The sequence below is a fragment of the Globicephala melas genome, chromosome 7 (assembly GCF_963455315.2).
Source record: "Globicephala melas chromosome 7, mGloMel1.2, whole genome shotgun sequence".
Classification (NCBI taxonomy): Eukaryota; Metazoa; Chordata; class Mammalia; order Artiodactyla; family Delphinidae; genus Globicephala; species Globicephala melas.
In genome coordinates, this window is record NC_083320.1 from 16,752,908 (window position 1) to 16,780,848 (window position 27,941).

Sequence of the window (27,941 nt, forward strand, 5' to 3'; positions counted from 1 at the left end):
AGTTTCTAGGTCCATAGTAGCTATAGTGCTGGGTTGGAAGCTGCACGCTGCAGAGAGAAAAGGCGGAAGCAATAATATCCTCACCAGACTAGTTCTACTTCTATTGTTCATGCCATTTTATGAGCCTACGTCTCCAATATTCTAAGTGAATTTATGAGATACCCAATATCCTCTCAATAAAAGTCTCTCTCCTTAAATCATCCAGAGCCAATTTCCATGGCTTGCAACCAACAACCTTGACCGATATACCTCATATGATGAAATATTATACAGCCATTTAAATAAGATTTTCTAACAATTTTAACAGCGTTGGAAAATATTTATGACATACTACTAAGTGGAAAAGAAGTTTACAGTACAATCTATACACTATGATCTCAATTTTATTTAACCATTATATATGTATAACCATAGACATTGATCAGATGGGAATATATCAAAAATTTATAGTGATTATCTCTGCATAAAGAGAATACAGTTGACTCATGTTTTCTTCTTTAGACGTGCCTAAATTTTACAAATATTCTGTATGTACAATATTACTTATATTATCATACAACATTTAGAAGAAGGAAACTCATCTCAGCATTGCCTTTTGGAATTCTCCATGTTCCCATAAGGTTAGCCCAAATGTATCTCTCTGTGCCTCCATGGCGATCCTTATGGCAGTTCTTATTACTCCTCATGACTCTAACATGGTTCCAAGTTCCCTGAGTTCACCTGTCAGTATTTCCTATCAAATTGTAAGTTTCTTTAGGAGAGTTACTGAACCTTACATCCCTATATTACCAGTGACAAACATCTGGTATAGGGCAAATGCCAGCAAATTTTGTTGAATGAAAGAATAAAGCTACTTTAACATAATTTGTTAGTTTTCTTTAGTTGTGATAAAGCTATTTTATTCAATTGTTGTGATGACTATAATTCTAACATAGTGTTCCTGAGCTTTTATGTCATTTGATTATTTGTCTTGGGTGGAAAGAATTAACATTACTATTTAGAGTTTCTCCACTTTCCTCTCATAATGGTGAGAAGTGAATGAAGGGGTGCAGAAAAATGATTTAATAAGTTGCCTACACCTAAAATAAATAATCAATTATGGTAACTATTAATATTATCACCAAATCATTAAGCCAGAAGCATAGAGCTAGATAGATTTTATTTGGTAAACATTTCATATGTCAGGATCTACCTCAATTCCAGGCCACTGATAGAGAGTGGAGGCTCAGTTTCAGTATTACTCTGTGATTAAGTATCTCACATGTAGGAGGCAGCAGGAATCTCATTTCATGGATTGTAATTCCTCTCAAATTTAGCACATGATCTTATTCCAGCCTAAAGCAATTTGTTCAAGAAGGACAACAAGATTCTTGGTCTGGGGTGGTGACTGGTACCTGTTCCATGCTAGTGGTGGCACTCTAGACTCATGCTCATCAAAGAGCCCACTTGCAGTGAGATGAGGAACTCGTAGCAGAATGTCAATCAACACAACACTCTCTTTGTCAAGAAAGTCTTATTATGAAATGACTGTCAGCTGAACTTAACAGTCCATTGAATAAACCACTTTTGAGCAGCGGATGTAGAGGGCCACAAATTCCCAAAACTTATTGTCCTGTTTCTGACATTCTCCAAGTATGATTGCTTCTATCTTTCTAAAACTCTTATTTTCTTTGCTTGTCCAAGCAACCATAATAACTTGAACTAATAGAGTAGAGCTATGCAAATGTCATCATGGAGCCTTGGAGTATGGATTTTGAAGTCATGCCCTTAGTGGTGTTCATTGGAACCATGGGCAGATAAACATGAAGGAGAACACTGAGAGGAGAGCCTAGTGATAGAAAATAAAGCCAGAATTCATCAGTTTATTTATAGAGCTGGAATTGGAAGATGCATAATCAGAGGGAATTAGGAAGGGACACCAGAGAATGGGAAAAGCCAAGAAGGCACACATCATAAAATCCTAGGGAGGAAGGTGTTTGACAGAGGAGATACTGGTCTGCATCAGCTGCCTCTGTTAGGATGGGCTTTGCATGGCCACAGATAAACTCAAATCTTTTAATGGTTTAATATAATAGATGTTTATTTCTTGCTAACCTAACAGTCCAAGATGGGTGGTCATAGTTGCTGAGTGATTCAGGGAAAACTGCTTCTTCCATCTCATGGCACCAGACCCCACAGGACCTTGCTGTTATTGACTGAGAGAGAGGGACTTGGAAAAGTCCTTGATCTGAAAATGACATCTCCTTCTGTTTATATTTTATTGGCAAGTACTAGCCACAGCAAAATGTAAATGCAAGAGTCAGGAGGCTTCTTCTTAGAAATAATCTCTACTCCGGGAGTGGTAGATGCATTTTGTAGACAGTTGGCTTCTCTTCCTCAGGGTTTGATGTCCAAGCAAGGCTAAGAAAACAAAGCTTGAGGAATATTGTGGCTGAACTGGTGATTTCAAGTCATTTGGTTATCTTCCGTACAGAGAGAGGAACTAAAGCCATTTCATCTGCTAAAAGAAAAATGGATATTTAAAGAGGTGCAGATGGAAGGGATAGACTTCTCTTTCAAATAGTCAGGCAGTGCAAGGGCAGTAAGAGTAAAACTAACAGACTGAGGAGGTAGCCGGATAGAAGGAAATGTTTCATTTTTATAACTCAGTTGATCTGGGCATGTACAGAATGAGTGGAAAGAAATGGAAAGGAGACAAGAATGGCAAGAAAAGAATGGCTGGAGAACACAGGTGCAGGGATTAGCAAGGGGCAGGAAGAAGACAAATCATCCGGAGAGACTAGAGATTTAAAATGAGGATGGACACACATGGCGTGTCAGTGGAGGAAAACAGAGAGAGTTAACTGCTGAGTACTGTCCAGAAAATCAGGAAGAAAGGCTATCTGCTTAGATTGGGGGATATGGATATAGGGTCGGGTTTCAGGGGATTATAACAACTATGGAATCTCCAATGCAGAACTAGGAGGAAATGTCAGGAGTTAAGTAAAATGACAGCTAAGTACAGAGAGCACAGAGATGAAGTTAGAGATTTATAAATGTCCCAATCAAACAATAAAGCCCTTGGTCATATTTTTTCTTTTCTTACAAGTAAATTTCCATTTCCCTCTCTTTTTTTTTTTTTTTTGAGAGAGGAATTTTTTTTAAAGCATCTGTTAAATTAGACAAGACATATAAGATCAAGCCAGTAAACTATATGAATACACGGGAAGTAATAATTCCTTTTTATAATGCTTGGTACTGTAGTTTGACAAAGAAACACAGCAAAATGGATATGAAAGAAAAGGTCATATAAAGTGACTGAAATACACAAATCGAAGGTGTTATTTTTACTTATCATTTCATATTTCAAATAGTTTCTGAGTAATGATCCTAGTAAATGTTTGTTCACAAATAGAGGTATGAATTCTGTGTGGGTGTTAATACCATTTAAAAAGGGGAATTACTTAAGATGCATTATTGGTACAGAGGTGGTAGTTATTTTTCCCTTCTAATATGAGAAAAAATACAAATAACATTCTTAGGGAAGAGTGTAGTAATTTTTACTCAGTTGAATGACAATGTTTTCAATTTTATGATTTTCTTAGCCTGCAGGTTGTTATTTTGTGAAGTGTATTTAAGAATATATATATTTTTTCTTCCATTCTTCCTAGGAAACACTAAATCTATCCATTACCAGAGACTCCTACCAGCTTAAACAGAATTCTAAAACTCTAACTTTTTCTAGGCTAAGAAGAAACCAGCAATGTCCACCCAGAAGGCATTCTATAACCCACTAAAATGACCTCAGCGTGAGCCAGATTTTCAAGGGAAAAAATAATTCTGACATTCCACATTCAGCCTTTAGTTGCCACCAATTAGATATAGAAATAATTATTTATATACATACACATGCACATATACAGACACAAACACATTCAAAAATATATCTTTGTGTATTTTAGCCTTATTTTTTAAGTCATATCAACTTCGAATAAAATGTATTTATAAAAAAATTTTAAAGGTACATTTTAATATAGAGACATCTATTAAAATAACTCAAAACATTCAATATCATAGTTATTTATTTTTTTAAAAATATGAGTGCATTAAAAAGATTTTAATATCCATAGTCATTAATCTATATGATATTATGTACAAAATAAATAAAACTGCATTTGCACTTGAGAAAAGGAAATGTAAATGTAACTTGAATTTGGTTTTCATTGGTACTAGAATTCTAATATATAAGCATTGTCCTTGAAGAAGAAATTTTATGGAAAATTTTGAAGTATTCAAAAGTTAAGCTTCAATAAAAATTCTTATAAAATAGAATAGCAAACTGGGTTTATTTAATTTATTATTTTTAAATTAATTAATTTATTTTTGGCTGTGTTGGGTCTTCGTTGCTGCATGCAGGCTTTCTCTAGTTTCGGCAAGCGGGGGCTAACTCTTTGTTGCAGTGCCCTGGCTTCTCATTGCGGTGGCTTCTCTTGTTGTGGAGCACAGGCTCTAGGTGCACGGGCTTCAGTAGTTGTGGCACACAGGCTCAGTAGTTGTGGCTCACGAGTTCTAGAGAGCAGGCTCAGTAGTTGTGGTGCACGAGCTTAGTTGTTCCACAGCATGTGGGATCTTCCCGGACCAGGGCTCGAACCCATGTCCCCTGCATTGGCAGGCAGATTCTTAACCACTGCACCACCAGGAAAGTCCTGGGTTTATTTTTATTACACTGAGTCAGAAATGACTTTAGACAGTGTGTGTGTATATGGAGTATATACATGCGTTAAATATATATCCATATGTATATAGCATCGTTAAAATGGGTTAAATTCCTATAAGCAGCAAATGATCTCAAAATACCACAATATAATGAAATTACTATAAGTTGGCTTATTACATTTTATTTCTTCTGTATCTGATTTTTTTTAAAGCTAGAGAAAAAAAGTTACCAAATGTTTATAGACAGATGGTTTAAACTTAATCAGATTAAATATCAACATGGAAATCAATTCAAGGTCTGAAAACTCCAAGAATGCTTTAAAAAAAATCTATAACAAAGGAACTTCATAAGACAGTTTGGCAGAGCACTCATATTTCATCTGCTGGGTTTATTCTGCAATTGACTTGTTAAGTGTCCCTCAAATAAGCTGTCTTGGTAAATGGTTGCCAAAGTACATTTCTGAAGTTAGTATAAATGTATTGTTTGACAGTTGGGATTTGAGAAGTTTAACTAGTTTCTTTTTCTTTAGAAACTAGCTTCAGTACAAGATTGTCTAACTTTAAAATGCACAATAAGTTCCAGATTGGTAGTACCTAACTTTAACTTCAGCTTTGCATAGGGTACTGAATAGTCACAATTTAGATGGATATTCACTGTTGTGATGTAGAGTTAATTTATTATTATTTTTCTAACTCTATTTTTCTAACTCTCTACTTCCTTTTATATAGTTTAACCGAAAAATTTATTTGTCTTTTGTGTGTGTGTGTGTGTGTTTTAATATTTATTTATTTATTTGGCTACGCCAGGTCTTAGTTGTGGCATGCAGGATCTTCGTTGTGGCATGTGGGCTGTTAGTTATGGCATGCGGGATCTAGTTTCCTGACCAGGGATCAAACCTGGGCCCCCTGCATTAGGAGCATGGAGTCTTAACCGCTGGACCACCAGGAAGTCCCATGTGAGTATTTTTTAATTTTATTGAAGTATAGTGGATTTACAATGTTGTGTTGAATTCTGCCATACAGTAAAGTGATTCAGAAATACATATATAAAAATTTATTGGTCTTAAAGGGATATCTGCACTCTCAAATTGATTGCAGCATTATTCTTAATAGCCAAGTTTGGAAACATCCCAAATGTTCATCAATAGATGAATGGATAAAAAATAAAAATGTGGTATCTATATGCAATGGAAAGAGAGAGGGCAGGTAAACATCTTATATGCTAAAACAAGTTTGTGGCCAAGTCCATCTTAGATCCTGGGTCACTTGATTTATAATGTAAAGCTCCAAAACTAGACAAAATGCTACATTTCCTGAGTTTAAAACTCTTTCTGTAGCACCAATTACTTTGAAGTTAGACTTTGGTCATTTATGTACTTTCCACCCTCTGCCTCTCCCCTACCTACAGTCATAGATTATTTCAGGACCCACTCACAAACCTCAGAATCAATGTTTGAAAGTATAGACCTGTGAGTGGATTTTGTTAGATGACCTCTAATAAATAAATGTTTTTGTCTTTGTGAAGAAATAGCCTAGGGGCTTCCCTGGTAGTGCAGTGGTTGAGAATCTGCCTGCTAATGCAGGGGACACGGGTTCGAGCCCTGGTCTGGGAGGATCCCACATGCCGCGGAGCAACTAAGCCCGTGAGCCACAACTACTGAGCCTGTGCGTCTGGAGCCTGTGCTCCGCAAAAAGAGAGGCCGCGATAGTGAGAGACCCGCGCACCGCGATGAAGAGTGGCCCCCGTTTGCCACAACTAGAGAAAGTCCTCGCACGGAAACGAAGACCCAACACAGCAAAAATAAATAAATTAATTAATGAACTCCTACCCCCAACATCTTCTTAAAAAAAAAAAAAAAGAAATAGCCTAGATATAATTCATATCAACTTGGTTCCATGTTTTAACAAAAATAATTATGATCTAGCATCAGGTTTACCCAGCTAAAGTAAAATATACAGTCAAGTACAGTGACCAAGGTAATTCAAGTCCAAATTCTGCTTTTGTCTGAATTCATGAGATTGCTGCCTCCATCTTGTAGGCCTTAATTAGCTATACTTCATAGGACATGACTCAAAAAAGCTTAGGTTTTAGGGAGCTGTGAAAACTTCTTAGAACCACTAGTATGTCTTTCTCTTCCTCGAGCTGTATGCAGGCTTTTAAGGCTGTTACGGTTGAATGATACGTTTTCCCCGTGGCATAAATAGCATTTCTTTCCAGGACACTTTCCTCTTAACAACTAGCATTTGAAAACCACTGGGTCACTATATATTTACACGAGTCTACTTCTTACCCCATATTTTCATTATCATTTTAAGCGAAAAATAGAATTTCTATATTCACGTCATATTCCTTTTTCCCTGAGGGTGAAGGAAATGATTAAGAAATTTATAAAAGTTGAATAGCTCCCACTTCCTCCCATCCCTACTTTATTGAAGAGCGGAGGATTTCTGCGACTCCACAATATCAAACTCAGTGGACTGTATTCATGTTCCAGATCTCAGAACTAATCCACTCAGAGGGTTATATTTTGTTCTTGATTTTAAAAACTCTGGATACCAATCTGTCATATAATCAGTGGTGAACAACAAAGGCAGGTACATGAAAAAGACAGGTCTTGTCATGGGAAAATGTCGCCGCTACCTACTTAAACTTCCAATACTATGTACCAGGGTGACAAGCAATTTCTATCCTGCAAAATGTAACTTTCAGCTTAAGTAACAGCTTCTTAAAAGTTGTTTTGATCACCTCAACTTCAAAATTAGCATCTCAAAGGAGAAAATTGCAAAATGACACTTTTGCTGTAAGGCCCTATTTTCCTAGCCATAAATACCTATTCAATTCAAACAAACAAAGGAAGTGAAAAACAATTCCCTTGGTCATAGGAGTAGGTGCAAATCAATTAAAGTAGTTAATAATAACAAAGTACTTATTAAGCTCGGAGTGTTGTTATATACAGACATTTAAATTCTCCAAAAAGATTTCACATCTGCATATAAGATGATTACTTCTGCCATATGTCATTGAATATAAGTACCTATTTTACCTTTTACCTATTATGGTATTAACAAACCACCTCAAAATTTAGTGGCTTTAAACAACAAGAACCATTTATTTTGCTCATGAATTTACAATTTGAGCAGGGATTAGTAGGAAAGGATGGTCTCTGTTCCACTCAGTGTCAGCTGGAGCAGCGTGATTGTGGCCTGGAGAATCTGTTTCCACATGGCTGGCAAGTTGGTACTGTTACCTGGGAGTGCAGCAGAGGCTGAAGATGGAGCCTCAGTTTCCTTCCATGTGAAACTCCTCATGTTACATCAGCTTCCTCCCAGCATGGTGGCTGCATTCTAAGGGCAAGCGTCCTGACGGACAGCATCAGAAAGATGCTCTATAACCTTTTATGACCTGACTTTGGAAATCAAAGAGTGTCATGTCCACTCCATTCTATTCACTAGAAGCAAGTCATTAAGGCCAGTCCATACTCAACCCAAATGCAAGGGAAAGGGAATTAGGCTCAATGTCTTGATGGAAGGAGTGTCAAAGAATGTGTGAACATATTTTTTCAGAGTATGAAACAAGAGATGCTAAGAATAAATGCTAGGTAAATTCTGAAGAGCTAGAAAGATTAATTCTTCCTTGAATTATAATTTTTAAAATATAATGTATTGAACTCTTAGCATGTGCTTTACATGCATTTTCAGGAATGCTTACACACATTCTAATTAGTTTCCATTTTACAAATGAAGAAATTCACAGTCACAGTGGGAAGGGATTTGTCCAAGTTCACATAGATAGTGAATGGTAAAACCAAGAATTTAAAAACTGACCCTTTCTGCTACCCTGTGCTAAAGTTCTAAGGAGGGGTGAGATTTGAGTCAGGATTTGGCCGCTGGATGAAACTTAAGTGGTCAGAGAAGAAGAGGAATATTCTCTCTCTGGAGAATAATCTGATAAAGATACAGGACAGCACCAGAAAATTTTCACAAGAATCTTTTGGGTGGACAGCATAATTAAGTGCACTGTCTTGGTGGCCATATCTGAGACAGGTATGGGATGAAGGTAAGTTACTGGTCCTTGAGGTCTGGACAAAGAATATGGCAGAAGTCTTTCCAGATAAGCTGGTTCTAATGTATTCTCAGGAGGGTCAGGAGCAGTGAAGAGGGGGCTGGGCTGTGGGAGAGTTGGCACATTAGACCCAGTTCAGGCATCCTACAATAGTCACATACAGTTTAACAAGTAAGTTTTCCATTGACTTGACACAAACATTGTAATTTCTAGAAGTATTACTCACTTGGAATTCAGTGCTACCTTTTCTCCATAAAGAGCATCTGGTTCTCAGTGTGGATCTGGGTAACCAGGCATATAAAACATTTTTCCATGTTTTTAAGAAGTTGTACCATACTACTCTCTTGAGTTTTAAGAAGGGCTGCATCCATCGATCTGTTCTGAATTCTGAAATAAACAGTTTCACTCCTTTACTCAAATTCTTTTCTATTTATTTTTTTCTAAAAACGCTTTCACAGCACTTGCTATGAGCCAGACACAGGGCTATATGCTTTACAAATGTTAAAAAAACCTCACACATGTCTGTTGTCATTACTATTGCTATCAGACTTATAATTACTATAGCACAACCATAGGGGTTCCTCATCAATGTGCCTTTTTTTGTCTGAGTGAGGAAGAGGATAAATAGAAGTTGATCTGGGTCCATCTCAGAGGCAGTTATAATGTAAAACAAAGGATCCTCGAATTTGAAAATTGCCATTTTCTTGAGAAACTCTAACTTCTCTGAACCTTGTTTTCTTCTATCTAAAGTGTCATGAAAATTTGATGAAATAATCTATAGAGCACCGTATGAAAAAGTATGCCGTGAAGTAAAGAGTTATCAGAATACTGAGTAATACTATGTTAAGGAGAATGAGTGATGGGACATGTCCCCAGGCCATGGAGGGCAGCTTTGGACAAGGACCAATCTGTTGCTCTGTGCTAGTGTAAAGCTTCTCCCAATTCCCAGACCTCTCTTAATCAACAGACCCTCCTGGCTTGTCTCTAGAGTTACTTCTACTATTGGCTGAACTGATCACTGAAGAATAAATGTGTATTAAACATAACGAAATGTGTTTTTTTGGATGCTGAAAGCAAGTACACATAGTCATCTTAGGCTCTGCCATATTGGCTTAACCATGATTCTACCGAACCTTTAATTTTTCCAATTCTTTTTGCTAATACACATTTTTTTTTAATTGTTACCTTTACCTTGTTCATTACAGATCTATCCTTACTATTGAACTCTAGTGAAGAGCTGATAATGCACTTATTTGCCATTAATGATATATGCACCTTTCTATGATTTATATGAAACTTCAAATAAGATAAAAGCATATCTATATCTATCTATCTATCTATCTAGGGAGAGAGAGATATATTTAAAATGTATTTTTATATTTTACATATATTTAACATGTAAATTTGTATTTGATTTAACATGTATTTAATTTGCCCCAAGAATTCATTACCTAAACCATATAATTTCAACTTCATACTGCAATTATTATAGGAACAAAATAACGAACTATTAACTGAAGGTGGAAAAAAGCTGAACAGTTTGCTAAATTTTAGTCTTTCAAATATTGTAAAATATTTTTATTACTTCACACTTAAATATTTTGTAAAAGCAGAATTATTTGTCAGACATTCCATGTTGTACATATTTTTTCTTTATAAAAGCTTTTGTGTTTTCATAAAAAGTCACACTTGCTGAAAATAGAAAACAAGTGGTTTAATCATGGTAAATCTAGCCATAATGTCAACTTGTTCTTGATTTCTAAAAAGAAGTTATAGCTATAAATAATGGTTTTTGATTATAACAGTAACATGTAACAATAGTAATCACAATAATTATAAGAAAATGATAATAAGAAAATTATAAGAAAACATCTATTGAGGACTATTTTTGATGGGCCTTCTATAAACATCATATCATTTATTAATTACAATAATTTATAGTATAAGTCATACTTGTTCTCATATACAAAGAAGCTTAGGCTCAGAAAAGTCAACTGACTTACCCCAGCAATGGTAGAGACAGAAATCAAATCTATGCCTTTACAAAGGCATGCGTCCATGCTGACTGTCATAATAACTGACTACTAACACCAAAAAAAGAGAAAAGTTTGCCCTAAAATTGAGAAAAAAAGCCCCCAAAAAGGTCAGGAAGAAGATGACCCACAGATCCAAGGCTCTAAAGGCATTGGCCTACTTCCTGTGTCAAAGACTTAAAAACTGTCCACTGGCCTATTCTCCATTACTATCTATCCCAGGCTCAGTCTTGAGCACACATAGTCTTTCTGAGCAAGATCCCAGATTGCCAAGACTTTGCTCAACCCAACCTGGAATAAAGATAAATAAATAAGTAAAGGAAAGCAGCACAGTTTCAACACATTCTGTCAGTTTTGCTGCCACCATAAATACGGAGGCATTTCCACAACTCAATCTGTCAACCCATCAATCAATTCAAAATAAAAATTAAAACAAGGAAAAGCATAATACTACACTACTTGATGTTTCCAAACAAAACACTTTACTGTCACGCATTCACTTTTCTTCCACTGCATACACTATGGAAATGCTCTTACCAGGCCTTGTTTTCTCTCATCTTCCCCCTTTCTTTGCAAAGCAGGAGATGTGTAGACATTTTAGGGGATCAAGTTCTAAAGAGGCATCTGGGAAGACAGTCACTGTTTACTTTTACAGTTTTGTTTTATTTTAATCACAGAGCCTTGAGAATAAATGACTCTCTTAAAATTGACGTAGAAATTTAGTATTTACCCTATTCTTCCCAACTCCATGATATGCATTTATGAAGTATATCTGTAACCATTGTAAACCTGGGATTCAATGACATAAGTAAGAAGACCAATATTGTTTGAGAGGCTGTAGCATCCAGAGGAAACAAAACTAATCTGCTATTCAGAAGTCTAGGAATATAATTACAGCTCCACAACTACAATCTAGAATTATTTGACTTACCGTGCGACTGTAAACTTTCTTAGTTGTCCCCATCTGTAGCAATGGAAATGACAGTTTACTACTCAGGAAGTTTGGAAGAAAGAAGAAACCATTCCAGGTGAATCAACTAGTCTGTGTTCTTTGAAAGAAAGGTGTTGACTGTACTTGAGATGTAACTCTACATTTAAACCGAGTATGAATAAGCTCTGAGTGGCATGTGGAACCTCAAATGGGTTCAAAATTAGGCCAATGAAAAATGAGGTTTCATTTTCATTAAAAGATGAGGAATCATCTTCAATTTAAGTTTCAGTGCCCTAATGCTGACACATAACTTACACACAGACAATTCCTCTTGGAGTGAAAGGTCAGGTAATTAATCCATTGCATCACCCATTCACCTGTGTGTGCCAGCTGTTTGGGAGAACCTGAAAAACTGATGGAAAATTCTCAATATTCTTTGACAGTACAATATTCGTACTTAGACTCTGGCTATTGCAGAATGATGCTTCCCTGTTAGAATGGCCAGTCAATCTCGCCGCGTGATGGAAAACAGATGTTAAGATTAGGATGCAAAGTAGTTTTCCAGATCCTTGGTCCCAGCATACTGCACAGTCCAGCCCCAGAGTTAACCAGCCAAGTGCTGACACATGTCTTACAGCAAAATATCCCTCACAGCCACAGTTCAAAGGCCTCGCTACCCTCCAGGGCAATTAATACAGCATCACGTTCAATGGTGCTTGAACCAAATCCATTGAATCCTCAGGGGAGAAATAACGAAGCAATCACAGAGCTCAGACAAGAGCAGCATGCAGTGGTGGCTTAAGTTTCAGTCCCTGAAAACGTAGTTTTTCCTGATAGCACGTGTAGCGTAGGGTTACAGACTTACTTGAAGGGAACTGTGCTCAGATTATGTGATCTACATGTAGGACAGTTCTTGTAAGATAGCAGAAAAACTAAAGCATAGTTATTTAGAAAGAAAGAAGGAGGCAGAAGGGAGGGATAGAGAGAGACAGAGAGACAGAAGGAGACAGGGAGAGAGAAGAAAGAGAAGGAGGAGGAAGAAGAGAGAGAGGAAGGAAGGAAGAGAGGAAGGGAAGGAGGAAAATCTATCTATAGTTGTTCACTCTGCCGTAGTACAGATTTTCAAGTTTGCCTTTTTGGACATAACCAGAAAATTGTATTAGTTTATAATACAAAAAAATGTATTACTTTAATAAAACTGCAAGTCATTACTGGTGTGCCCTCCCAGAAGCAAAAGAGGTCCTTTCTGAAACTTGCAGTAAGCCTGGATTAATTCCATCCAGAAAAATTACTCCAAGGTGATGTTTTTCTCAGTTGTCTTCAGCATTCCTTAAGGCTTACTGGATTAACAATGGTAGCAAGCAAACATATTGGTTAAATTTGAAAAGAAAATAAAATCTAAACTGTGACAAGGTGTTTTACAACCTCTTATATGTAAATTCCAAGCAAATATTCTCACTTTTGGGTGGACCCAGCAAGTGTCACAACGACTAGCTTCTAAAGCTGCCTGGGACTCTGGTAATGAGAGTCAGGCTTCTTCGGAGGCCACGTTAGCCTTAGATCACAGTAGCATCATTTAGCATTTTGTAAGCAAGCAATAATTCAGCGGCCAGAAAGAATAATTCAATATTCCAAGGTGTCTCACTTTCACAGAAGCTGAGAAAATAAAATTTATTTGATGTTCAGTCACTCAAAAGCAGATTTTCTGTATCTTGCATTATTTGTGGCCCAAGGGAGCTCCTCATTCACTATGCCCATTAGCTGGGCCAGGAAGACAGAGGACTGCCGCATGGAATGCACCCAGGCTGGAGCTGAGCAGGGTATATTTGTAGTCCTTGCCCTTCCCCCCCTCTTTAAAATGCATACAAGGTATATATTGTTCACTAAAGAAAATACAGCCACACAAAAATTAAAATAAAATTCCAGTCACTTAAGGATAACCATGTTAAATCTTTTTTTTTTTTTAATTTAATTTATTTATTTATGGCTGTGTTGTGTCTTCGCTTCTGTGCGAGGGCTTTCTCCAGTTGCGGAGAGCGGGGGCCACTCTTCATGGCGGTGCGCGGGACTCTCACTATCGCGGCCTCTCTCGTTGCGGAGCACAGGCTCCAGATGCGCAGGCTCAGTAGTTGTGGCTCACAGGCCTAGTTGCTCCGCGGCATGTGGGATCTTCCCGAACCAGGGCTCGAACCCGTGTCTCCTGCATTGGCAGGCAGATTCTCAACCACTGCACCACCAGGGAAGCCCACCATGTTAAATCTTGATGAATGTTATCCAATATTTTTTTCTCTGCCTGTGTACATACAGAAATGAAAGTATGAGCAAAAGCCCACGGGTATCTATACAAAGATAGGTATTATGTTGAAGAGGTTGAGAGTGTGGTCTCTGGCAGCCAGACTGCCTCAAAGATCACATCTGTCACTGTTTTATCTTTGGTGAATCACTTCAGGTCTCTAGGCTTGGTTCCTCACCTTAAGGTGTGTGTGTGTGTGTGTGTGTGTGTGTGTGTGTGTGTGTATGCTGTATATCAGGACATGTGCCTTTCTCACATTAACCACTATGTAAATATCAGCGATTAGCATTACTTTGCTTAGAATCCCTTTTTTACTTCACAATGTACCATGAACATCTTTCCATGCCAATGGATATACATTTACATCTTCATTTTGAATGTATGTAGAATTAAATGCATTTTATGACTATCACAGTGTACTTTAGCATAACTAGATGGAGTCTAGCTTTTTTTACTATAGATCATTATAACGAATATCCTTAAAATATATATTTGTATGTTGATACTCCTTTTAATAAATATCTAGCAGTGGAACTAATGCATCAGATGGCATAGACATTTTAAGGTTTTGGATTTGCATTGCTAAATTGTTCTCCAGAAAGTTTTCACCAGTTTTATTTTTGCCAGCAGTATGTGAGAGTACCCGTTTCCCTACCTCCTTGTTGATATAAATATTATCTCTCTTTAAAATCTTTATTAAATATAGTAGTCCTTAAAGGTAATGAAACAAAAAAACCTGACTTAAAAAGAAAATGACCTAGGAATAGTATATTTAGAATGTTTTTTCTCCTTGAAGATAATGCCGTTGTATGTGCAAAAGCTATGCATACCTTCGTATGTGTGCATTTATACACGTGTTTGTATATATACACATATATAAACACACATGGTTGTACAAGCATGTACATGTGTGCAATAACTATGTCCAAATATTTACAAATCTTCCATTAAGATTATATATCAAAGTTTGCAAAGATTTTTAGAATGATTTTTGTTTCATGGAAAGAGCAAAAAAACAGTGTACCATAAAGATGCACATTCAGTGACTCAAGGAAAAGGGGTAATTTTCACACAACCAGTTTTCCCTCTTCATTTATTTTCCGAATCGCCCCGTACGTTTCATCTGGGTGCACATTATTTAAACAGTAAAAGAATGAGATATAGTGGGTAGAGTAGAAGGATCATTTAATAGACAGTATTACATTACAGTAATAAGGACATGGTACAACCAAATTTCACATCTCTAATTGGCAAGGTTTTTGTTTTTGGGTTTTTTTCTTTTTTCTTTTTTTCCTATGGGGCCCAGGTCTAGAATTAACTACCAGATTTTTTTTAAAGAGCACACCTCACCTCCTGTCTCAGCTGTAATACATCAACTTCTAGACCTTAAAGATCCCTGACAGCAGGAACTGTGCATATTTTAGTCTTTATTGTAGCTTCAGAAACTAACCAATGAATGAAGGGATTCAATGATATCTTCCTCTTCCATTTCTAATTGTTTAGAAATGCCTTTTTCATCCATTGGTTGTCCATCAAATCGGAATCCATTCTGCTTCACTGATAAACCTGAATTTATTCACAACAGGCTCTGATAGTTCATGAAACGGGGCACGAGTTTTACAATTTTACAGCACCACACAATCATCCTGCTGTGTGGCCTTCACATTGAGAGAATTTCTGTTCCTATCCTGGCTTCTTGATTCTCAATGGCCATGATAATTCCAAATCTCTTCCACCATTCTTTATAGAAGAGATATTTGGTCTAGACCCAAAGACCCAGGGGTCATTTCTTTGTTTTTCCTTGCTCCCCACTATCCTAGGGAGGTAATTGATAGGTAACTATGTAATTATTTGAGAGCAGTAGAGTTTTTATGTTTCCTCTACCACATTCTAGTTTTCTTTTAACCTTTTTTCAGCCTAATGTTTAGCAACATTAGTTAAAAAATTAAATCTTAATGGTCTAAGAAATCAGGGAGGTATGGAACTCCTTAAAATATCGTAACACCAGATTCTGAATAAAAATAAATTATGATATTTTTGTAACTCTTTTGAAGAATACTTTGCGTATCTGAAGTGACTATCAGAAAGCAACAGGAAGAGTGATTCCCTGGCTAAGTCCTTTCCTCAGTCTGGTGAGTCTGGTAGTAGACTAGGCCTTAAAGGGAATCAATGTTTTTAACTGTTAGAGGGGTTGTAGAGGAAGAATTTCATATAGAGAAATTGGTAATAATTTATATAACATAGGGTGGGTGGAGTATGATGCCTGTTCTGAAATGCTGAGCTGACCAGAATAGAATAGAAGGAACATGGGATTTTTGTACAAGAAATAGTAGAGATTTTTACAAGGAAGAGTGGCAGGTAAGGTTGTAACTAAGGATCTTTGTGGCTAAGCTAATTTGGATTTTGTTAAGTCCATAGGTGAGAGTCACGCAATTTTTTTGAGAAGGGAGTAAGATGTTAAAAGAGTATTTAGGAATCTGCTGCCTGTTTCTCGAGTGTGGTCTATGGTACTGGGTTGATGGTGGTGATGGTGGTGGTGGGATTAGTGTGTGTGTGTGGTGGCAGGGAACCCAATTTGGACCCATAGAAGCCACCCAATTGTGAAGCTGTAAGGAATTGCAAAAGTGGGATGAGAAGAAGGACCTGTGTGAGAGATGCTGTAAAGGAAGAGTTTTCGGGATGATGTGGTCCTGAGATGTACAGCATATCATGCAGGGGCAGCCATGAAGGTGCAGTCTGCCCTGAAACAAGTGGTTTCAGACTTCTGTGAAGCTTTGAGGTCACAAGCCATAGCCTGTGTTAAAATAGAACCAACTGCATGTTGGTGGAACAAAGGAAAAATGCAGGATCTAGAGACGGTCTTCTATTTTACAGTCTTTTGCTCTGTTGAAGTATCTGCTTACCTGTAGTCAATGAAATCTATAGTAGGAAGAAGACTGAAAATTTCACAGGAAATGAGCCTCTCTTACCGACACATTCAGAGTTGACCTTCCCCTTCCTTTTCTCCTGCAACGTCAAGGTGAGTTGGTTTCTCTATCCGACATGCTAGATGGGCCATCAGGGCATGGGGAATCCTGGGGAGCAGTGTACACACATGGGATCAATCTTAAAGGAAGAGTTTGGGTTGCCCCTAGAAATAAAACCTGTTCATGGAGTAACTTTTGTTAAATTTCCATCCCAATCTGTCCATGTAATTCTTACCCTTTTGGCCTTGGTAGCTAGCTTCCTTATGCAAACCTGCATAAAGTAAATGAACCAATAAAGACCATTATACTTTAGTAAAAAATAAAGATATGAGAGTAAGATTCATATAGGCAGAAGTAGATTTTTGAGGGGTGCTGTGTGCCTATGTACAGCATCATAATGGAGCGGCTGAGGAGGACCCAGGAGAGAGGCTGCACAATGCCTTCCTATCTAATCCCATTGGGAAACATTTAGAATCTCACTTCAGTGGGAATTAAAGTTTCTTCAAGATGGTGCTTTGTGTGGAGGTGAAAATACAGCTGGCATCAAGGGCACCAACACAATTCGTGGAAAGGCTGTGTTAGTTTCTTGATTGTGGTTTTCATGGGAAGTGAGTCAAAAATTTTCCTAAGCAAACCCCGGTTGTTCCATATGTATCTATTTAAAAGTTAAACTTGACAGTGTCTTTATTCCACTTCGCAACCAATTCTTAGAGGCTAAAGTGAAGGGAAGGGTTGAGGGCTTGGTGACGTCTTAACTTCCTAGTCAGTGGCAGCACATGCCTCTAGGCCATGCTGTCAGCCGGAATCTATTGCTTCTGTCAGATGTTTTATTAGATTCTTCTAAGCTGTACAGTCCTTTAAAAAAATGTAATTCCAGAGCCCAATTATGATACCGTTTAGATTGTATCTCAATTCTTTGGGCTATTTCCCTGTGACAAATTGTGCATTTTAGTTCTAAGAGGCGCTTTTATGCACTTCTAGCCATAACTGGCAAAATTATTCATCAGACACGTTTAACATATTTGTGGGCATCTAATCTGATGTTGGTGCCACTGGGAAGTATCTGTCTATGCTGGTACCATAGCCATCTCTTCTGCATCTGTCTTTGTGCCCTGAGGGTCTAGGAGACTGACAATGTCTTAAGGACAATCTGTTACTTCTCCACCTCCTTTTCCTTCTAGAGAAAACCTTGTTCTGATAACTTAACATTTAATGATCTTTGATGAGACTACCTTTCATCAGTTGAATGCCATTTGGGCGTCAGTTAGCCTCTCAGTTCTGCAAAAGGGGCATTCTTATCCTCATTTTACCTAAAAGGACACCCACTCAGGTTCATTTTTTTTTTAAGTAATTAGCACAAGGTCACACAGCTAAAAGGAGGTAGTGCTGTGTTCCACTAGCCCGTGAACTAGGGTAGAGATCGTGTCTGTTCTCGCTCTTCAGGCCTTGTCAGTGTCTAGCTCAGGGACTGGCAGGTAGAAGGAGTCTAAATGAATAATTTTAGAGTGAAGAAATTAATGAGTAAATTATCCAGGTGTATGAATGCAAAGCTTGAGTGCCTTTACCTAAATGGTTCACAAACGCTGGCAGACGCGATTCCACAATGAAGTTTTCACTGTTTTTTAGCAACATGATTTAAAGAGAAACTTAGATGATTTTAAAGGCATGTCCTTGATTCTGAACTATTTTAGAAATGATAATGTTGGTAGATGTGGTTTTTAAGGGCGATGTCTTTAATGCCTTAAATTAAAAGTTGACAATAGGTCCATACAATAGAAAAGATTTTTTAGTCCTCAAAATTCCAAAGCCTGAGTTACCCTAGATGGCATCCTGAGCAAGCTTTATCTTATTAATTCACAGCAGCGGGAAATCCAGACATTGTTCCTACTTTCCTCTTGACTTTGAGAATCCCAAGGAAAGCCTGGGGAACCACCTTCTTCAATAAGATTGTCCTTGAGAATTCACACCTTCCACTAGGGTCTATGGCTACATTTCATGTGCTGAATCATAACTAAGAGCACAGCCTTGCCCATCTAGGTAATTCCAATCTCTTAAATTCACACAATTTAGAACTCATTCTTAACAGTGATATGGTTAAAAATGAAATAAGGTGTTTTTTTTTGTATTTTAGTTAGGATTTACAAAATTGTTGTGTTATTATCGTATTGGTAGTTAGGGTAAATGTGCCTTTCTGTTAAGTAATTGACTCCCCCCACAGTCACCCGCCAAGAGGTTCTCTATTTGAAGAAAAAAAAAAATATATATATAAACTGGGACAATTTCAAGAATAAAATATTAGGAATAACTTATGCATTAAACAATTCCTAAGAGTTGGTTAGACAATAAAATCAATTGTCAGTAGAGAACTTGCATTAGTCTTTAAGACTTAAAAAAAGGTGATCAAACTATGCTATTATTTCTACAGTATAATATGATATCAATCTTTATCCATGGGAGAAAGTAGCTGACCATCATTTTGAAAGGGAAGATAGGAGATAAGCCAAAAAGTGTTCTCCCATAGACATTATGGTATTTTTAAACAAGCAGTAGGTAAAGGGGAACATTCTGATGTTTTCTCAAGGAAAAAACATAGATACTCCATTTGTAATTGTTTCAGGGGGAATATTTTATTTTTGTGGGTGCAAACACCAATGATTAGGCTACAAAGTGAGGGAGGTTGGAGAACCCACGATGGTAGAAAAAATAAGCTATTTTCATTTCTTCCTCAGTCTTTGCAAAATTATGCTTTGAGTAATCTTTTGCCATTCTACATGGCATTGTCTTATTAAATCTGAAATAATTCTGCACTCAAAATAGCTTAAAGTGTGACCAGAGACGCTTATTTGCAGACAGAACACATCATAAACACGTTTATGTTCTGAAAATCTCCAAATAAGAGAAACTTGGACTACTCTTAGGTGAGTAATGTCACTGGTCATCTTCAGTAGCCCATCAACTGAATTTCCAGCCAGGGCAGTTCAACTGAAATCTCAGAGAAATTTCCAAGATTCCTTTTCTTGGCTTTACTGAAGTTTCCTTTTGTTCTAGCCAATGCATTTGTGGCTTCATTTCTGCCCTTTCCTGTACTTTTAAGAAGGTAACAGAATGGTATTCCTTAGAGAGTAAGTGTTTGCAAGGCTGCCCCAAATTGACTTTTTTAAAGGGTACCCAGAAGACCCATTAAACTGATCTTTTACTCTATCACTTCCTCCTTCTCTTCTAAGTCTCCAATAATTTGAAGTAAAGTGATAAAAGCACATCTCATTCGCCATTGTAATGTTTTAAATGCACGATTTTGTATATCTTCATTTTTTACATGTGTCGTATAGGAGCTGGTTGTTTAAAAAAAGAAGTCACAGTTATTATCTAATTACCATAGCATTCTAGAACAAAGCTGGGCGCTCATCTAGTTCTGTTGGTTGATTCAAACTTGGTGTTAAAATAATTTGGGGCCTGTACTTTTTTTTTTTTTTCCTAGAAGATCATAGGATATTGCAATCAGTAAACTATTGTGTGGGATCACAGGCATTTCTGGGTATTTCTAATATGAGAAAATGCCAGATTTGATTATCTATGCATTACAGAAGTCTAGGTTGTCTGATAACTCACTGTTGCTGGCAGTATTCCTCACTGCCTAGAGCTATTTCTTTCTTTCCATCTCCAGGAATAGGAGGGATAAACAGTGTACCTGAAATTTTTTCTGATTATTCTGCCATTAAAAGAAAATCTGCACCACTGTTCTCCATGCCTCCAGCACACAAGTTGGAAGTTGATTGTAAGTGTTTGGGAATTAATCATCCACAGTCTCATAAAAGTCACAGCATCACTTGTCCTCTGGCCATATATGTTAGTTTACAGCTTAAAATAAATGGAAAATTCCACTGTCTAGATGTTGCTACTTTATGACTGAGTTGTTCTTTTCGAGTTTCTTTTTACATCTTTCATTGGCCTCCAGGGAAGAATCAGTGTATTTAAATATACAGAAGATTTGTTTCAGGTTGTTGATGTCACAATGATTTGTAGTCCTATTAAAATGACATTTGCTGATGACATGAGACACTGTGTTGCATCATTGCATCTCAGCATGAAAACGCACAGATCTTTTCGTCACAGCCACCCAGGTAATACGGTAACCCGTGGCTCTAATGTGATCAGCCACAACACTAACGCCCGTATTTGCATAAGTGCTTCTCTGAGATGGACTGAATCTCTAATCCAAAGTCGAGTCAAGGAAAAACAGCTGTTGCAGAATGATTTATCCCTTTATTGACTAAATGAAATTATTCAAATCCTGAAATCGGCTCTCTCCTTCAGCATTAGAATTTCAAGTAGACACACCCTGGTTCTTTATCTGTATTTTAAACACACACACACACACACAAAGTAGAACTTTTAAAAGATAGTATGGAATGTTCGTGTTCTTATGCATTCCATTATTCTCCAGTACTAGTTACAAAAAATGGGCAGTTCATTAGCATGGAGTAATTAAGAAAATTAAATAACTCCTCTAGGTTAGATTGGGTGAGAGCTTTCACACTCTTTACACACAGAACCAGCACAGTTGTAACTTTCCTCCCTCAGTTCACAGAAGAGAACACTTTGTTGCAGTAGGCAACAAAGAGAAAAAGCAACAGATTTCTTTGAAACATACATGACTCTAAGTAGTGTACTTGTCACAAAAGGAGACAAGGCCACACAGACAGGGGGCTTATTTGAGAGGTCATGACACTCTCTGAAGTAGAAAGCAAATTTCATATTCCCTCTTGAACATCATGGATGTAGAAAAATAGAAAAAAAAAGCATTAAAGGAAACAAAATGAATAAAAAATACTCTCAAGTAAATTTTTAAAGTGCCAAATACATTTGAAGAAATTTATTCTGTCTCTCTAGCAGAGGTGTAGTACATATTTGAAACTAGATTCTAAGGCCAGGTGGTGAAACTTCAAAAATTCATGGGTTAAAATATCAAAAGGGCAGTTTTCTCCTGTGGTATTTTATTTTAAATCTCATGTGAAAATAAGAGGCTGTGGACATTTCACAAAACAGCCTGTTTTCCTGGCTGATTTTACAGACATGTGAGATTTGGATATTTTGGGCAAGTTCCAAGTTTCTGAATCCACCAGCGTTTGCCCATCAATATTTGAAACCTGTCAGTTCCCGACATTAAGTCTGTGTGATGACAGACAGCAAACTGGATGTGAGACTGTGAAAATAAGGTCCACCTGGTTCAGAAAAAGCCCTGCATTCAGCTTTTGGCCTCATGACTTGGCCCTGAAGAGGAGCTGTGACAAATCAGATAGTCCACATTTTAAGGGGAAATAACCTAATTTTTTTAAGTGCATGCCTCAAACTGTTCTTCTGAAATGAAACCTCATTTTCTTAAAAAATATGTCAACTTGAGATTACAGGATTCCCTTTTAGAGACTGTGAAGTTTTATGACATAAATAATTGTATATCATAGCCTTAGATGTCTATTTTGCCTTAGTATAATCCCCAATTGTAATTTTTAGGATGAAATTTATAGGGTATTGTCATGACATATTTGTATTTTAAGTTTTCATAATACTACATAATTGGAAAAGAAGACTTTGGAAATCATATAGCATTATGAATGTCGTTTAGGTTTCTTGTTTCTGCTTAAAAATCTCTCACATCTTTAAGTTTGATTAAGCTTGTTACTGTTTATTCATAAATGCCCCACTCTTTTGAGTAAGAAAAAGAAAAACTCCACAAGATAAATAACACCGCAAAACTAATTATTGAACTGTTCTTATTGGGCAGAATTAATAGTCCAAAACATCACATAGAATGAAAAGCTAATAAACAGAATGGTGAGAGCAGCATGCCATTTAAATAGAGATGTCTTTACTAAGATTTATACTATAATTAAGGACAAATTTCTACCTTTCATCATTTGGGGAACTTGGAACTTCTTTTTGTTTTGAGTCCAGGATTTTATGGGTCATATATTTTGTAAATACACAATCCCGCTGTATAGCATTTTTTCTGCACTGCCCCATGGATCTTACAGCATTTGAGTATTGAGAAAACTGACCTTAATAATACCTTACACAATGGCTCAATTCAGTTTGATATTTCATATGTTTGGGAAAAAAAAAAAACAGCAGCTGAGTTAAAATAGCTTTCCTTCTTTTCACCAAGCATATGATATCAATCCTCAAACACGAAATATGTCCTGTAAAACTTTACACTTGACAATCTGTTCTGCTTTAGTAGATGGTTGGAAGTAACCAGTCTTCACAGAGTTGGTCAGTTCTTGGATCATTACCACTTTTATACTAGCATTTAAATAAATATCTTAAAATGTTAGCAATTCAAATATTCTTTAGATAAAATATTCTTTTTTTGGGGGGAGGAGTTTATAGTTCCCAAGCTATCAAAAAGATACTGGTTTTCTGAAATTTGCTTATTTCATTTCCACTAAACAAAATTATTTTTATACCCTCTAAGCGTTACATACTTTTTATCGTTACATACAATAGTTCTTGACAAAGTGAAACTGAGGAAATAATGTGGATATTACAGTAATGAGGGCTACTATTTTCATGGTGCTTTGTAGTTTATAAAATGTCCAGTGGACTCCTCCCAACAGTTTGGTGAGGAATGCCGCCCTGCCCTCGTTTTCACAGATAGTGCAACAAACTTATTCAAGGTCACCCAGCCAGGAAGGGGTTCATCCAAGTCTGCTTTTTTTCATGCTTTGTTACCATGTTAGATCAAATAAACTCACTATTTTCATTTCAACGATCTAAAGAAAAATATAAATTTAGAATTATCCAGATGATTTCTAATTCTCCATCGAAGACATTCAATTGATTTAATTACTGAATGTCTCTTGCACCTTCCCGGGGTCTTTTCCCTATGCAAAAACAATGCAAATTCATGACATCTAAAAGATGGGAACTGAGAATGCAGACTCTCCTATTTGATTTTAGTATTATATTAAAAAGGCAGAATTAGAATTAAAAGAGGTTGAATCTATTAGCAGAGCATTGGCCCAGGATTCACTCAGATAAAAGGGAGCATTATCAAGATTCCTGGCTCCAGCTCAAAGGAGAGAGAGCTTTCTCTAGTGCAAATTGCCTCACACACTTCCATACGGTGCCAACATTGTAAATGGGACATATTTCCCCTCTAACTAAAGCCAAGGTATCATATTTACTTTTTCTGAATGCAATAATGAAGCCATTAAGTAGGAGGTTTCTAAATTGGACCATGTTTGAAGGAAAGCATTAGGAAAGGTGAGGAAAGGCCATTTTGTTTCTGAAACATCACAACCTGTTCATCCAAATCCACCCCACTGGACCGTCATTACCTTTCACTCCTGTGGAAGCTGGTTTTGCCTGTAAAGCTCATGAACAAGACAGGTACAATCAGCGATTTCATACATTCATGATTGCAGTCTCTGTTAAAAGACTTCATGGATTTTTATGAATTAAGCTTCAAACTTGAAGACCTTAACTGCAGATGAAGAGGATCTTGGAACTTAGATAGGAAACCATTACATCTATATTTTCACTAGCATTATGGAAATTTAGCATTTTCTTCAAAAGTAAATCAAAGGAACACATCACCGTAGTATCAGCAGTGCCTTTGAATTTGGTGCCAAAGCCGCCATGGTTATTTTCATATTGCATTACCATCGCTGCAGCAATCTCACCTTATTGGTCAAATTTTACCACTTCTTTGAAATTACAGTAGTTAGATCTGTCACTCCATTTTGTTATTTAATAAGAAAGAAGCACAATATTACTATGTCACAAATTTATTTTAAAATATTTTTAGCAGTTGTAATTCAATATAATTGGAATTTTTGTAATTAATCCTAAACGCATTTCATTTCATGTATTTAAAAACACTCTTCTGAGAAGGAATTCAGAGTTTGCCAGACTGCCAAAGGGGTCCACGGTGCAAAACAAAAAAGTTTAATACCTTTGAGAAGGATTCTACTGTTGAGATTGGCATTTATATCTGGTTCAGTTTCAACAAGTGTGTGTGTGTGTGTGTGTGTGTGTGTGTGTGTGTGCGCACTATTTGTTAGACTCTGTGCTAGGCCCTAGGAAGACAAATATAAATTACTACAGTGTTACTGAACTTACAAGAAGCAGATGCATCTTATGCATGTTTTACATGCAGCATAATTTTTATCTTTGCTTTATAGATGAGGAGACTTTGAAACAAAAAGTTAGGTAAAAATATTTTTTAAAAATATTTTTGAAAGAAGTTAAACAGATCACGCAAGTAAAGTTGTAGAGTTGAGATTTGTATCCAAGAGGTCAAATTCCGGGGTCCCCATGCAGAACCACTGGGCTGTCACATTGCCCAGTGTGAAGAGCGCAGGCATGTGGTTTATTATAGGCTCTCTGAGATCAAAGAGGACAAGTAGGCAGCTGAAGAGTAGAGCGGGTATTTGCGGGTGTCTCTTCTTCCGGTTCTGATGCCTAGATAAGGTTGGCAGCAGTCAGCCAGGTGAGGAAAGGAAGTGGGCATTGCAGGAAAGGATGGTGGCACAAGCAATGAGGAAGAAGATTTCAATAGAGTTTACTGCGAAATATTACCAAGTGTACAATAGAGCCAGAGGGAGCTGGGACTAGATGGTAGATGGGAACAGACAGCAGGCAGGAAAGTTGGTGCCAAGCTCTCTGGTTTTCTCTTGATGAGTATGTGTACAGTTTTATGCAAAGTACTCCTTAGGTGATCTCCTTGTGATACTGCTGCTTTGACCCACCAGTTCTAATATCATGATATTTTCATTTAGGGACTAAATTACAAGGTTTCTACATAGAGCTTCATCTGTTGTTCAAGCAAGTAAACTTCTAAAGGAGACAAAAAACAAAAACTGATTGAAGACATCAGGAATAAACCAGATTCTTGAGGAGATACTTATCAGATACTAAAGCGTAGGAGGCTGACTGACGCTCCTTGTCCTAGAAGAGACTGTTTTACTAAACAATTGCCATGGGCCGTTGGTGGTGGTAAGGATTCTGCCTGTGTCGCTTAATTATCATTTAACAACATTGTGAGGGAACTATTTTTAATTCCCATTTTGCAGATGAGGAAACTGAGTTTTAAGAGAGATTGCATAACTAATTTAAGGCTACTGGCAGGTGGGGATGGCATTCAAACCCAATCTGTCTCACCACGAATATATCTGAACTTGACCACAATTCTACTTCATCCTCTTCAAAACAACACCAAGACAATAGCTAGACTCAATGACAAAATCTTCCTGACAAAGTATTTACATTGTATAACAAATAAACAAATATGTGTTCCCTTAAAACCACCTTTTTCTTTTCACTTGTAAAATGGAGGCATGAATACAGCTTAAAGAATGTGCAATATAAAAGTTTAATAATCTAGTGGAAATATTTTGGGCTTATATTTCAATTGTGAAATTTAACCCAGTCTTAAAAAGCCTTACACATTTTTCAGACTATGAGTTCACTATGAATTCAGAAATTCATCTTAAGTTTTCATTTCATTGTCTCTGAAAACCCAATTTGGTTCTCATCTTTGGGTTATCTAGAAAATATTTGTGAATACCGAGGAGCCACTCTTGTTACATTATCCAAAAAAAATTACCACTCTGGAGAAATGTATTCGAAGAAGAGGATGCATTGCTCGCCACCCCCTAATTAATGCAGCTGGGGAGCAATCTTATTTTAAGTTTATTGCCCATTCTTGCCACCTTTTCAAAATGTTGCTGGATATATATAATCCCTTCTCAGAGATCTTTAAACCTATTGAGTAAGCATCTTAAATTGCACAAGAACCTAACACATAAGACCTTCCAACTGATTTGCACCAATAGGCAATGGAGTCTAGTTGTCAGTCTTTGAAAAATTGACAGTAAAGGAAGATAATATCTTAGATTTGTATAACTTTAATGTAATTTGAATGTCCTGGAACAGGATCCCCCCAATACATTAGAGCTTTTTTAATGTAATCCATTATGGTTCACAGTTCAGAAAGAAAGAGTTTTATCTTTGATCCCACCAGATTCAGGAATATAGAACCACGTGAGCAAATTTAGCTAATATCTATCTCCCCAATAACAGGAATTGCATGGGAAGGATGCCAATTTTGAATTATAGGGATGTTAAATGAGTCTTCTGTGTAAGCAAAAATACACATAAGATTTGGTCACAGCAAACCTTTCCATGGCATTTACTCTGTGACAGGCTATCTTTTAATTCCTATGTTATTTAATATAAGGATCACAACAACTTTATGAGGTAGACCCAAATATTCTCTGGATTATCCAGATGAGGAAACTGAGGCAATGAGCATTGAAGGAACTTACCCAAGGTCACATGTTCCAGGGAACTGGGATTTGAGCCCATACGGTTTGCTTCCAGACTACATGTTTTTAACCACCAAGCTTTACTCCTCCTCAACTTGGATATCTTAAGCATAGAAAGAAATGATACTGAATTCTTTTTAAAGATCTGAAAGTCTGTGAGATCTGGAAATTTCCTGAAACTTAAATTGAAATATGGTATAGTAAAAATATTTGCCAACTCCTCCCTAATTAGGCTCTTCAGAACAGAGATAACACCTCTAACACTTCATTTGTGAGTTAAAAATCAACAATAAAATGAAGAGAGTGGCTACTGTAAAGCACTACATTACAAAGACTTCTTTCCAAATGACGATGAAAACATACAATAAACCAAGGATAGATTACATTATAAAAATCTACACCAAAAGGGCTTTGATCAAAGCTAGAGATAAAATATTCAGAAAATAGTAAAGGACCACAGGTTGTTGTTGATCAAAAAGGAAGAGGGAGAGTGGGAAATAAAGAAACAAGTAAAGTACCAGTTGCATGGCTGCCAAGCATAAATAAGAGATGCTCAGATTCTGATAGCAAATGAGAGGCCCTGAGAAACCACAGGCATTTGAGCACCTTGTTCTTTTTAAGGGAGTTTACAA